Raw genomic sequence first — 13,385 nt, 5'->3', positions numbered from 1 at the left:
AGGCCCTTTAACTAGGATATATAATCCTGTCCTTTTTCCAGATGGTTGACTTTCAGCCCTAGCCACCATACTCAAGTGCTGCAATTCAACTATATTGAAAGGACAAGTCGTGTATCCCTGTTTTCTCATTTTTTTTCTATCCAGAAATGTTGCCATTATTCTTATCCAACATCACAGCTATATTACAGGAATTAAGAAATGGTATAGACCAGTACATTTGCAGATGGTCAAAACTACTTTAGATTGTTTAATTCCAACAATCCTGTATATTTCTTAGAAACTATGCTCTAACAGTATGCATTCATTGTGCTGATACAATTACATTAAACATTAAGAAAGGTGGTAGACAGTTAAGACCAAAACAATTGAGGAGGAGTTACATGGAATTTGAATCAAGAAGCACATTAAGAAAGATAATGAGAAAAACACATATCCTCATTCCTTCCATTTTATGGCAGTGGTGGGTAGCATCAAGGTTTGTGTGAATCAACTTTGTTTTTGCACAGTAGACAGAAATCTACCATCAGATGAAAAACAGGAAGACAGGCATCAAACTGGGTGTTTCCCAAGCACGAGGTGTCTCCAAGCATATGCTCTGCTTTGGGTTTTACTTTCAAAGTGGAACTGGAGTTTCCACAAAAGAATCTTTATTTTTGAGAATGAACTTTCACAGGAAATAAACTCTCTCGCTTAATAGAGTAAATGAAGAGTTTTTATAATGACTCTTGTTCCTTAGAGTCAGAGTTCCTTGTTGATCTATTGCCAATTGTCCATATATTTGTCTCTCAGTCCATATAGTCAAATGAAGAGGGCTATATTTTCTTAATGGAGTAGGAAGGAAGAAGTTTGTCTGCAGGGTGAAGAATGTTACTTCACACCCATTTACTTCTTGTTCTAACATTGATAATACTGACTCCAAATGCATGTTTTCATCACCCCACCCTGCTGCTTCAATAAGCTTTTGAGTTCCTCAAAAATTTCTCCACCATCAGTATTGAGCCTGTTTAGCAAAGTAAGCCTTTAACACATTTTCTTCTTTTAATGACATTTAATTATAAATTTGAACATTGCTCTATAGGGTGGACTTGAATGTGAAATGTCTTCATGTCAACTAATCAGCCTCCCTTGGAATCCCAAAGGAAGAACAGGAGATACTTGCATTTATAGTTGCCATGTGAACATCAAGGAGTAAGACTGAACGCAGAAGCGTTTAAAGTATAGAGGACATCCTCTGATCCACGTCCCTCCTGGTTGCTTAAGATGACATATGATGGTTAATGCATCCTGGCAGGAAAGGTCAGTGTCATCTTCTGTCTTCTCAAAAAGCTAGTAGTGGACCTGAATAGCTTTTATTCAGTCTCCAACCTTCTCTTTCTTAGCAAAGTGTTGAGAAGATAGTCAACCTGCGGCTCCACAGGGCCCTGGAAGAAGTGGATTATCGAGGTCCCTTTCAGTTGGAATTTGGACCTGGTTACAGTTCTGAGGTGGCATTGATTCTATGTGTTGTGGACCTTTGGCAAGCTTGCGAAGGGGGAAACTTATCCATCTTGACTCTTCTCAAAGTCTCAGCATTAGATGTTACTGCTTGTAGGATCTTTCTGGATTAATTCAGAGGATTGGAACTGGTAGACATAGTGTTCCAGTAGTTCTCTTTTGTCCAAGACTGGTAGGTGGGGAGAGATCAAGATCAAGACCCTACTAGATGGGATTCCTCAGTAATACCCTCTACTCACTCTAACATGAAGCTGCTAGAAGAGATAGTAAGGCCAGGTTATTTGAGACTACTTATCTCCCATTGTTTCTCTTCAACACACCAGATATAACAGAAGGGGCATGCTCCTGGTCCCTCTTGTCAAATCATTTTGTGAGACCCAAGAGCCAGGCCTTCTTTGTGACTGTTCCTGTCTTGTGGAACAGCATTCCACCAGATATCATCACCATATTGGGCTCTGAGGACTTGACTCTTCTTTTTCCTGGTATTTCGACCAAAAGGTTAGGCAAGCTCTATTGTGAATATGATTTGTGATTAGAAGGTACAATTTTCCTCAACCATTATGGGTACCATATTTTCTGCACTATAAAATGCTCCAGAACATAAGATGCACCTACCTTTTGGGGAGGAAAATAAGAAAAAAAAATCTGCCTCTGCCTCCCAGCATTCATCCAGTATTTATCTGGCTAGCATCCTTGCAGCAAATAGCCTAGTCAGCTTTAGCATGAGCAGCTGATTGGCAGTTGGATATACCACTGATCAGCTGTTCCAGGTGGTGGAGATCATCCCTGCCTCTCTGCACCCCATTTTCAGTCTCCATGTGTCCCATTTTCAGCCTGTTCCAGGTGGCTGGGATCGCCACCACCACCGCCTATCACTGCCAAGTTCTGCCGCCGCCAATCACTGCTGCCTAAAACAGGCCAAAAATGGGGTGCACAGAGGCCAAAAATGGGGCACATGCAGGCCGAAAATGGCCAAATACTGGGGCCCAACAGGTAGGAGGGGCTTTGGCAATATTCTCTCCATAAGACACACAAACATTTCCAGCCACTTTAGGGAGACAAAAATGTGTGTCTTATGGAGCAAAAAATACAGATAATTGGTTTTGGTTGCTGGGCTTTAATTTTTGTACACCACCCAGAGTCACTATTGTGAAATGAGCAGCCACATAAATTATTTAAATAAATCTGATGATATGGGGTACAGCGGTCCCCAACATTTGTGGGTTGGTGGCCCAGCTGAGTGGGGAGAGGGGAACCAGGTTGCATGAGCGAGAAGAGAAGCTTTCCTTAGGGCTTCTCTGCACCAAAAGCCTTTTGCAAAGAGACCAAGATTGCTCCCCCAAAGCCTTTCATCTGTTTGCAAAAACTTTTGGTGTGGAAAAGAAGCCATTGGGGGTAGGGGTTGTCTCTTACTCCTTCAGATTCACTGAAGCTGCCTGATGCTCCAAAAGTGGTTTGGGTGTCCTGCTCTGGCAGCCTCGGTGAATCAGCAAAGTGGAGCAGGTTGAATTTGCCCACTCAGCCTCTGCTCTCACCACTTCTTTTGGAGCATTGGGAGCAGGCAACTTGGTGGCCTGGCTGGTGAGTGAAGAGGGGAACCAGGCTGCACAGTGAGGGGCTGGTGTATGCATATGCAGCTCCACTAATGCAAGAGAGAAGAAAAATATTGGGCGCCACTTGTGCAAGTGAAGCAGCACGGACATGTACCACCCCACCTTTTATACAACCCACTTCCAAATAGGCCACAGTTCAGTAGTTCGGGACCCCTGCTCTAGTCCAATTCATAGGAAAGATCCTTGGCTATTGTTTGGGTTCTGTGATATCATTTCTTCATGTTCTCACAGTGATTTAAATTCAAGAGTTTCAGCTGACTTATAACCCCTTTAAAAGCCAAATTGATGAATAAGGAAGAGGAGAGTCACTGCTGGAGGAGGAAGTGTTCATGTCCTTAAATCACTTCTCAGTTTAATATTCTTCAGTTCTTATAAATGGAAATTTCTTTTGTTTTTAATTCTATTGCCATTTGTTTGGATTAGCTCTTCCCTTCCTTTGAGATCTTCCCTGAAGTAGTTGTCTTGCATCCATGTGGCACAGTATCAAAAGGTTAGAAAGGATTTTAGTTCAATCCCTGCCCAATGCAGGAATCTCATCCCATCCAGGACAAATAGTGGTCCAATTTTTTTCTTGAATACTTCCATCAATGGAGCTCCAACAACTCCAGAAGGCAGGAGATGCTGCAGAATGGTTGATGTCCCTCTACAATGAGGGCCCCCCAGAGCTGATGAATGTGGACACCCTTGTGCAAGAGATGCAATACAGATTTGAGGGCTCCATGGAGACCCACCAAACAGAGACCACAATCTGTTCCATTCGGCAAGGGAAGCAGCTGGTTGCAGAATACATTCAGGAGTTTTGCAGCCTGGTAGCCCTCCTGAGAGGATGGCATGAGCCCCTGTTGGTCTACCAATTCTGGGATGGTCTGAACCAGGAGCTGTACCACAACTGTCTAGCCTGAGAGTTGTCTAACGACCTCCAGGCATGGTACCAGCTGGCCGCTAACGTGGAGCTAAACCTGTCGGAGTACCAGCAGCATGCTGTGCATGAGAGTTGTCCCCACTGAGTAGCAGTGTGATGCCACTGAGTGCATGGAGGAAGGGAGGTTCTCCCCCGGTCCCCAAGGAGAAACCCTGCTGAATCCCAACAGCCTGCTTCTGATGTGGGAAGTAAGGCCATCAACTGCCATTTTCCACATCCAGCATCTGCATCATAGATCCTGACTTGGCTGAAAGCAAAGAAACTGCTGGCAAAGCCCAAAGACAATACGCGGGTTGTACAGCAGGTTGTGGAGGTTTCCCTCCCAATCCAGTGAAGAGAAGGGAACTCTGACCTCTGATAAGCCTGGCTTGGTCTTTTATGAGAGTGACAATGAGGGGGAAGATGACCCAATGGTAAGTGGCACCATCATCCTAGTGACTGCCTGAGTGGAAATCGTGGTGCCTTACTCAGGAATAAAGGGCAGCCTCACAGCCCTGGTTCACCTGGTATCTGATCAGCTTGCCAATGGTGGAAATGTTGGGGCTAAGACTCAGGAAACTAAGGCAGGCCATGGGATTTGAATAGCTAGATGGTTCCCTTATGGTGTGTGTGTGTGCAGAACCAGTGAGCCTCAGGCTCGGGAATCATTCAGGGACTATCCGTTTTATTATGGTCCCTGGAATGACTATGATCCTGGGGCTAGCCTGCCTGAAGAAGTGGAACCTGGAAGTAGATTGGGACAATAACATATGGTGCACGAGAAAGAGAGTGGCTAAACGGCAGGAACTGAAGAAAGTGCCAGGCACCGCAATGAGCCTACAGTTAGGAGAGTGAAAGTGCAGCTGGCAAATACACTAACAGAGAGCGAGGGGTTAGAGCTGCTTATTCCAAGGAAATACTGCGATCTTGCTGAGGCGCTTAGTGAGACAGAGTCGGATGTGCTGTCACCCCACTATCCCACAGACAGTGACATTGAAATTGTACTGGGGGCCAAATTGCCAAAACCAAAAAATGTATTCCATGATGCCCGGGGAGATGGAAGAACTTAGGGGCTTTATAGGCTTTATCAAGGGTGACAGCCTCTGTGTTCTTCAAGGAAAAGAAAGATGGGTCCCTGAGGATATGCATGGATTATAGGGGGGGTAAATGCCATTTGTGTGGAGAACACATACCCCTTCCCCCTCATGAAAGGCATGTTAGGTTACTTGTCCAAGGGGAAAATTTTCACTAAGCTGGACCTGAGGGAAATGTACTACCAAGTGAAGATTAGAGAGAGGGATGAATGGAAGACCGTGTTCAACTCTCCCAACCAATGCTATTTCAGTTGCAGTGAGCACCAGCCATGTCCATGCAGCTGATAAATGAGCTCTTACATGAATAATTGTATAAAGGGTGCTGGTGTACCCGAATGATATTTTAATTTAGTCTGAGACTACAGAAGAACACATAAAACTAGTGAAGGCTGTTAAAAGCCCAGCTATAAGCGAAACTATCCAAATGTGACTTCCACAAGATTAGTCTAGACTACTCTGGTACTGTATCTCTGGGCAGAAAGTAGAAATGGGCCTGGGGAAGGTGAAGACAATCTTAGAATGGGAAGCCCCACAGGTCAGAAGGCAGCTGCAGAGTTTCCTGGAGTTTACAAACCTCTATAGGCAATTCATTCCCACATTCACATAGATAGCCCTGCCTACCACAAATCTATTAAAAACAGGGAGGGCGGGGGTGAAGCTCAGACCAAGTCAACCCTTGAATTGGACTGTTGAGTGCCAGCAGCATTTGAAAAGCTAAAGAGACTTTTTGCCACTGAGCCAATCTTGAAGCACCCAAACCCAAAGGAGCTGTTCATGATTCAAGCAGACACTAGTGACATGGCCATAGGGGCAGTTTTATTGCAGAGAAGTTTGTTTATTGCAGAGAAGTTTGTGTCTATACCTCTCAGAAACGGTCCAACACCAAGGGGTGGTGGGCAATCTGGGAGAAGGAGGCTGATGCTGTCCTCTGGAGGCTTATGCTGTCCTCTCCTCACCTGGAGGCAGTTCTTAGAGGGTAGCAAAATCCCATTCGAAGTCTGGACTGATCACAAAAATCTGGAAGCACTGAAAGCCTCAAGGAAATGGTCTCCTAAGCCAGAGGGTAAAGTTTACTGCAAAATTGTGGCTGGAGTTTTTGAACTTGATAGGTTCATCCCAAGGACTTAGCTCCACCTTTCATCCTAATACTAACAGAGTGGCAGAGTGAGCTAACTCAATAGTGAAACAATACTTAACATGCTATCAGCAGACCAAATGCTGCTGTTTGCCAAAGTGGCTTACAATAACTTGGTGCATAGTAGCACGGGTTTTACCCCTTTTAAGGTTGCTATGGGGGTTGAATTCATAGCCATGCTGGAGCTTCATCAGAGTGCTGCAGAAGATGGGGTCCATCTTCCACAACACTGGTGGAATGGGTGGACTCTCTGAGAGGTGCATGGCTTATAGTGCACAGAAAACTAGAAAAAGCAAAGGAGGGCCAGAAAAAGCAAGCAGTCTGGAAGAGAGCACTTCAAAGAGAGTTTAAGATGGGCAATAAAGTGTACCTATCCACAAATTATCTAAACCTAAGGCAACCCTGTAAGAAGCTGGGTCCCAAATATATAGGTCCCTTCTTCATTGTGTGGATTATTAATCTGGTGACAGTGGAGCTTCAGATGCCAAGGAGTCTTAGGCAGTTCCATCTATTGTTTCATTGCACCCCTACTAAGACTCTAAAGTGAGGCCAGTTGGGGGACCCCCATCTGCCTCCAGTCCTCATAAAAGGGGAGGAGCATAATGAAATTAAGGACATCCTAGACACCACCGAAGAAAATTGTATAGTGAAAAGGCTACCCTGTTGGATGCACAGTGGGTAGCTGCAAGGGATGTTAAAGCAGCTAATCTACTAAAAAGGTTTCATTCCAGAAACCCTAAATGACCAAAGTAAGATGTATATTTTGTAAGAAGCAGAATTGTTCACACCTATGTATGTTTGTATTAATTCCAGATGTATCCTTCTTTTGGGGGGTCAGCATGTCAAGAATGATTTGCTCTTTCACCTAGTTATTTCTTTGCTCTCAGCTTGACAACAATCGGTTCGGGGCTGATTGGAATGTCTGGGGTGAGAATGGAATGCCAAGACTCCGTGTGAAGATCATGACACCCTGCTGCCTCTCCCAAGGTCATGCCTTACAGGTCTTTGAACAATACAGGCCGTTCTCATAACAAAAGCATATTCAATTGGACAACGGAATGAACTGAGGGGTTTGCCAACATGGGAAAATCAAGTTTAACTATGTGGGCTTTTGTGTGGCAAATTCAGAGCTGGTTTCGCTTCTTCTGTGCCAAGGTAGTGTATTCAGTAAAGTTTCACTTTTGGGGAGAAACAATGTCCCAGGTGTTACTTAGGGTTAGGTGGACAGCTGACAGCCAGTTCCACCTCTGCTGGCCACACTTTCAGGAGAAACAAAGCCTTGAAATTGAACATTTCCAGCTATGCCTCTGTCAAGATTCATCTCACCTACCTTTTCAAGGATCCAAAGGAGTCTAATCAGCAAGATAGCTCAAACTGCCTGCTGCATATGAAATTTTGGAGAGGGGCAGCTACTTCTTAATCCTCTTTTGACTATTTCTTGTTTTGCTTTGCTGTCGTAACTGCCAACTCTCCTCTGCCCTTCCCTTCTGGATTCAAATCTTTCCAAATTCCTTTTCATGTCCAAAACAAATTTCTCATCTTGGGCCTTGATCATTTGCCCCACCCGTCCAATTTTATTTTTTGCAACAGTGCTCTCTCCTACCTTTCCCTGCTCCTAGGAAATCACTGCTTTTGCAGAGCTCAGACTTATATTTACTCTGCAGACAATCTCCAAGGCCTGACTTCCTCCAGAACGTATTTTTCTTTGTCACCTCCATCCTTTCCTTTTTTTATATAATAAACTTTATTAAGTTTTCAAATTTTAAAAAACATAAAATAAAACTTTATACATTGTTATCAACATCAAGAGATCTTTTGTATCTCCTTACATTTTTCAGTACCTGTATTTACTTATTCCTTTTCCATTGCATCTTACTCTTGCTATAAATCAATATCTTTATCCTTACACATTAATCTTCTCTATGGTATATTTACATATTTACATATTCCCTCATTCTTTTCCTAATTGCCATTTTATTTTCTTTTTATTTCTAAACCACTCATACCAGGCATCCCAGGCCCTATAGTAAATTGAATCTTCTCTGTCTTTTATTTTCATCGTGAGCCTGTCCATCTCTATACAATCTATTATTTCTTTTATAACCATGCCTTCTGATGGAACCCCTTTTTCTTTCCAGAGTTGTGCGTACGAAATCCTTGCAGCTGTTAATATGTGTAACATGGTATATCTATCTGTTTTATTGCATTTTTGTGTTATTAGATCTAATAAAAAAGTTTCTGGATTAAATTCAATTTTCTGATTCGTGATTTCTTCTAGCCATTGTCTAATTGTATTCCAATATTTTTTCAGCCCCTGGCATGTCCACCAGGTATGGAAATAAGTGACTTTTTCTTTTCCACATTTCCAATAGTTTGGGTCTGAGTTAAACATTTTTGCCAGTCTAGCGGGAGGAAGGTGCCATCTGTAGAACATTTTATATTGATTTTCCCTGTATGCTGTAGATGTAATTAATTTATAATTTAATCCCCACATTCTCTCCCAATTTTCCAGGTTTATATTATGGCCAACATTTTTCGCCCATACCACCATCGTCTCTTTGACCACCTCCTCTTCCATTTTAAAATCTAGTAGAAAGCTATATATTCTTGAGATCATTTTCTTTTCCATTTCTTGTAGAATTTTATCTAATTGATGCTTTTCCATGCAGAAACCAAATTGTTCTTTGTCCTTTTTGTATCTCACCTGAATTTGCTTGTATGGCCACCAATCTATCTTTATATTTTGTTGCTGTGGTTCTTGTCTTGTTTTTAATCTTTCTTGTGTGTCTAATAAGTCTTTATAAGTCCTCTTTTTCCCCAGATCCATTGCATTTGGGTAGATTTGTGCTTCCATAGTTGACTACCAGTTTGGTATTTTAGTATAATAGTTCTTTTTAATCTTGTTGTATGTCTGAATTAATGAATCTCTAATCGTGTCTCTGAAAATATGCATGCTGTTTACATTTCCCATCCCATAGAAAACTATGTCACCCTCTCTGCAAGTCATGACCCTCTGTCAACAATACTCTTCTATTTTCCAGGTTGATCCAATCTTTAATCCATACCATAGCCGCAGCCTGGTAATACATTTCCCAGTCACCTTCATCCTTTCCATGACTGTTTTTCAACTATCAAAACACCTTACCGCTCCTTACCACTTAGTCTTGCTAAATACAAATACTAATCTCTGAAAAGAAACTAGTACCTCCCATTTGCTATTCATGACCAAGCTTTGTTTTTTCACTGGACATCTGCATGTTACACAATCACATGCAAAGTGGCAGAAGACTTCAGGACTCAAATGTAGAGGTCTCCAGCCCTTTTGGAACGGGGAGATTTTTGGAATCTGGTGAGCATGTTATGGGCTCTCTCACAAAACGAATGGGATGGAAGACACGAGCAATCATGAAATACCCATTTCCCAGAAAGCAGTCTGTTAGGTTCCTCCTAACAATGCCTCCTAGGAATCTCCTGTCCCTTTCTACTTTCTCCTGAACTGATGAACACCCATCCAAGCAAAGCTCTGGGCTGCAATCCTTTCACTGCTTTATCTTCTAAGCATGACTCTGGGATATAAAGAGGCTTAGAAAGATTGTTTGAAAACCAAAGTATATTTTGCTGGAAACCAGTGATTTCCTTTCCAGAATGCTATTTTTCTATCCTTCTTAATTAAAACAATGTAAAATCTATGTAAAATTGCATAAGGCAGAGAGTGTGGTGTGTAGAAAGTCCAGTGTGTATCATGTCAATAAAAGCGATCCTACCTGGTACTAAGGAAAAAAATCCTGATGGTGGGAGAAATTAATGATTAACCAATGGAACTGCTTACCTCCTGGAGTTGTGGGAGTTCCATTGTTGGAGGTTTTCAAAAAAAGATTGGACCTCCATTTGTTCAAAATGGTATAAGGATTCCTGCCTTGAGCCAGGGGCTGGTCTAGAAGACCTCAAAGGCCCCTTCCAGCCCTGTGATTCTATGTTCTAATAACAGTCTTAAGGAAAAGTCGCAAGTCCTTTGCTAATGTTCATGTGACCTAGATGCCACATTCAATCCTTGGCATGTTCAGGCAAATTGATAAATACCTTGGTATGAAATATGGATTTCAATATTTTCCTATAAATCTGTCATTAAAATATTCTGTTTTTTTTCTGTGCAGTCTCTGGTATTAATTTTCAAACAATATTTTTAATGAATGAAACAGTTCCTGAAGTTGAGAATCAGTTAGTACTTTCTTGTTCTGATTTTAAACAGATCTGGAATATTTGACACAGATCTGAAGTGATACGAAAAAGAGATAAGTCTGTTTTCTGCATTGATCTTTCAACACCTTTTCCCTATTACCTTTTAAGTTTTTAATTTGTAAAATGCAATTTTATCAGTGTTAGGTTTCATTAGGTTTACATTAACTAAAATTACTTTTACCAAAATAGTTTTAAAATGCCTATAACAGTACTTAAGAGAATTGATTGTAATGACTTAAAAGTGTTTATTTGCTGTCTTTTAATGATTACTCAATTATTCAGCCTTTAAAAAAAATGCTATCAAAATTTACAGCATGCTCAAATGAATTGACTCAACAGGCAACATCAGGTCTGCCAATGTAAACTTAAGGCAGAAATAAATCCATATTCCTCCTAAATGTGAAAAATTGTATTTATAGCACACTAGTTGTGATAGAAGTCTGAAAGTTGGGAGGCACTGCATAACCAAGGGGTTGAAATATATTGCTTAGACCAACTGTTTCTTTGCAGACCAATAATTCCAGAAGGTCATTTCCAAAGACTTCTGCCTTCAATTTGTTGCTAGCCAGAACACAGGCTGTGCTGTTCAATGGAGGGCACTTGCTCTACAGATACTGCTAAATTTAGTCTGCACCTGCTAATATTCCAATGTCTTCCAATGTATGGGTTTCTGATAGAAACTTGCTGGCAGGCCATGTAGATAAAGCTAGGCTGTGTTTTACTATTGAACACCTAGCATGTGCAGTACTTCCAAGAGAACCAACTTTGCTGTACTCCTGCTTTTCTCATGCCAATAACTTGTTCAGAAAATGATTCCTTTTCCTACCGAGGGCCTTGATATAGTACAAGTGAATGCCTGAGAGAAGAGGGTCTCTTCACACAGGAGGCCACATTTTAGCAGGTCTATTTATCTTACCTAAAGAAATAGCTAGTGGTTTTTACAGTGGCTTAAGACAGGCAATGAGGTGAAATAATTCTTATGTTCTAAGCTGCCATAACAGAACCTTCTTCCTGTATTATTTCTACTTAAATTAGATGAACATAGGTTACTATTTTCTGCTGCTGCTAAAGATTGCAGAATCATAGGAATCCCATTACCGGGATAAAATTCCAAGCAAATTTATATGTCACTAAAGCTGCCTTCCCCACAACTGAATGAATTCCTCCAGTATTGCAGCCAATTTGAGGAGATATTCTTCTCCTCACAATCTCTTGTGGTATTTAAAGCACTATTGTAACAATACAGTTTGAGTTTTGAATAGCCGCTGCTCTCATTTCTAACAAGGAATTTGATTTTGAAAGTTTGCAAATCTCTTTCTCCCTCATCCCAATTTGCAATAAAGGGGCACTTCCAATGTTCTGTTTCAATACCCAACTGCTCCCCATCCCTTTTAATAGTACCTGGTAACTTTGAAATTTATTTAATTGCAGAATTCAACATGTGCAAATAGGGTTATGTGAGACGAGCCCTGGTGGTGCAGTGGTTAGAATGCAGTATTGTAGGCAAGCTCTGCCCTTACTCTGGAGTCGATCCTGATGGAGCTTGAGGTTGATTCAGACTTCCATCCTGCCAAGATCAGCAAAATAAAGATCCAGCTTCCTGGGGGCAATATGCTGACATTGTAAACTACCCAGAGAAAATGGTATAAAGATTCTTCCATTTGAAATTATTTCAAGACAAGCATCAGCCCCTTCCCTTTGCCTTCCAATGGAATATCCTAGAATCACTGACTTAGAAGGGATTTGGAAGACTTCTAATCCAATCCACTGCCCAGGACAGGAATCCTCAGACCATTCCAACCTTTGATTGAAAATGTCCAGGGATAGAATATTCATCACTCTGGGGGACAGGCTGTTCAGTTCAATAACTCATTTGCTCAGAAAATTGCTGAAACTTGGTTCTTCTTCTACATTTGGACCAGAGGTGGTATTCAGCAGATTCTGACCAGTTCTGGAGAACCAGCAGCAGAAATTTTGAGTAGTTTGGAGAACCGGCAAATACCACCTCTGACTGGAGATTTTACAGTATCCTTTCCCTGCCACGCCCACCAAGCCACGCCCACAGAACCCATAGTAAAAAAAAATTGAATCCCATCACTGATTTGGCCCTATGGACCTATCCATACCTTCTTCCCTGTGACAGCTCTTTTGGTATTAGAAGACTCCAATCACGCTCTGCTTTAGGCTATTTTTCTGTCATCAGAACAAATGTGCAGGGCCCAGCCTCCCCAACAATGATATTTAGGAGTTTTGTTGTTCCGTACTGGCCAAGCAGTGTTCAGTTCTAACGACTCATCTGACAAGAGATGGACTACATACTGCAACTCTATCATTAGCTTCTTCATCCAATTCTCGTTGCTACAAGGATCTCATATCTGCCAATAGAGTCCTTCCATCATTGTAATTTTTTCATTCGACTTAACAAGAGTCTAATGGTTCCTGAATAGCAGACCTTCCTGATTTTCGTTGCTTTATTTATTGTTTCACTGTCATATTCACAATATTTTTTCTTCAAATTTGCACTTGTCCCCACACTCCATCAATTGGCTTTTTAAAAATCTTTTTTTGAAAATCTAAAAAGCTCAAACCTGGGCAGTACATGGATGGGAGGCCCAACTAATAAGTTGAAAACTATCCCAAAAGATGGCAACGAATAACCATTTCCATATTGACTCAGCAATCCATCTTTTCAAGGCTGGAAAAATGAGGACAGATTGTTGGGGGCAAGATAAGATGCTGACTTTGTGAAGTGTTTAAAGAGGGCTGTAAAGCACTGTGAAGCAGTGTGAAAGTCTAAGTGCTATTGCTATGTTAGAAGAAAATCATGTGGATAAATTACATAAAATCCCCAGCAGTCGCTTGACTTGGAAAATTTACCTGTCTCGTAACAAATAGCAGTTACCCCAATG

Source organism: Pseudonaja textilis, chromosome 2, assembly GCF_049901715.1.
Source record: "Pseudonaja textilis isolate UNSWEBS1 chromosome 2, rPseTex1.2, whole genome shotgun sequence".
Taxonomy (NCBI): domain Eukaryota; kingdom Metazoa; phylum Chordata; class Lepidosauria; order Squamata; family Elapidae; genus Pseudonaja; species Pseudonaja textilis.
The sequence above is the reverse complement of the archived record's forward strand: the minus strand, read 5'-3'. Positions refer to the sequence as shown.